A 1517-nucleotide genomic window follows, 5' to 3' on the forward strand; every position below is an offset into this window, starting at 1 on the left:
ATGTTGAGCATCTCTTCACATGCTGGTTGGCTATATGTATGTCTTCTTTGGGAAAATATTTAGATTATTTGCTCACTTTTTTTCTTTCACTTACAAAAGGTAGTCTGCTTTTCTTTAGAGTCACAAGCAGTTGACTGAGTCAGCGAGACTCAAACCACAAAGACACCATTTCTCCTTCGCTCCTTTCTGGGTCCCAGGGTTGGCTGGGGCCCAGCACGGCAGGAGGGCTGTCTTCACAGATTCACAGGCTCCTCATTGCGGGCAATGTGACTGCGAGAGGTTGACCAGATAGTTCACCATCCACAGGTCACTGATGTTGTTGATGACCGTGGTCTGGAAGTCCTCGGGAACTCTACTGGGTACTTGGTTAACCAGACTTATCAAGAAGTGGCCCAGGGTATTGTTGGCTGATACCTTGCCAGACAGCGAGCCCTCCACACACTGCAACAGAGTGCTGGGCGTCGCCGACTTGCCGCAGGTCACTGGAGAGGCCAACCACCCGGTAGGGAATAAAACAGGTCAGGTCAACTCCAGCGCATCCAGTGTCTAACATGGGTCTTTCACCGTCAGAAGGTGACCATCGCCCCCAGGGCCCTCCGAGGAACATGCATTAAAGTGCTGACGAGGCCTGGACGCTGGTGTCCACCGTGAGGTGGATGGGGTTGGGGGCTTCTGAGCTGTAGTGCTTCTGAGTGCTCGGTGATGCTGTGAGCCGAAGCGTGCCAGCCCAGGAGGAGCTCCTCTGGAGAGACTTTCCTGTGCACTTGATACATGTTCTTAGCGCATTCCGCGTCAGCAGTCACCTCCTCTCCTGACTCACCGTGTGGCACTGAAAGGCAAGTGGTGACTTCCACTGAGTGCGTGTCAACGGGTCCCAGCAGGGTCCAGATAACTCAGGCAGCTCCCTCGTTGCGTTGCTCGTAGCTGTCCACGATGGAGGCCAAGATGACCACGCGGCCGCCGGGGACGGGGCCTGGGCGGGCAGGGCCAGACAGCAACTGTGAGGGGCGTCTGCGCTGGGGCCAGGGGTGAGGCCGCAGCGGGGGCTTTGGGTGGGGCGGCGGGGGGCGCGCTCACCAGTACTGCTGGTGTGTGACCATCTTGTCGAGATGGTATTTGCTCACTTTTTAATTGGGCTGTTTTTTGCGTTTTTGTTGTTGAGTTGTATGTATTCTTTGTATATTTTGGATATTAACCCCATATAGGAAATACTGTTTGCAAAGATTTATATCCCCCTCTATAGGTGATCTCTTCATTTTGTTGACAGTTTCCTTCTCTGAAAAGCTTTTTAATTTGATGTAGCCCAGTTTATATATTTTTGCTTTTTTTCACCTGAGGCGATGTATATTAAAAATATTATTAAGACTCATGTAAAAGTATACTGGTTATGTTTTCTTCTAGGAGTTTTATGGTCTCAGATCTTACTTTTAAGTCTTTAATTCATTTTGAACTTATTTTTGTCCGTGGTGTGAGACATATTCAGCATGTAGCTGTCAAGTTTTTTCAACACCATTTAT

The 1517-nt window shown here is 49.8% G+C and overlaps 1 pseudogene; it reads right to left on the bottom strand.

Moving 5' to 3' along the window:
• Window positions 1–233: 233 nt before the first annotated feature.
• LOC784678 (eukaryotic translation initiation factor 3 subunit F-like) lies at window positions 234–1140 on the bottom strand (annotated as a pseudogene).
• Between the last annotated feature and the right edge of the window lie 377 nt (window positions 1141–1517).

Source organism: Bos taurus, chromosome 19 (assembly GCF_002263795.3).
Source record: "Bos taurus isolate L1 Dominette 01449 registration number 42190680 breed Hereford chromosome 19, ARS-UCD2.0, whole genome shotgun sequence".
In the NCBI taxonomy this organism is placed as follows: domain Eukaryota; kingdom Metazoa; phylum Chordata; class Mammalia; order Artiodactyla; family Bovidae; genus Bos; species Bos taurus.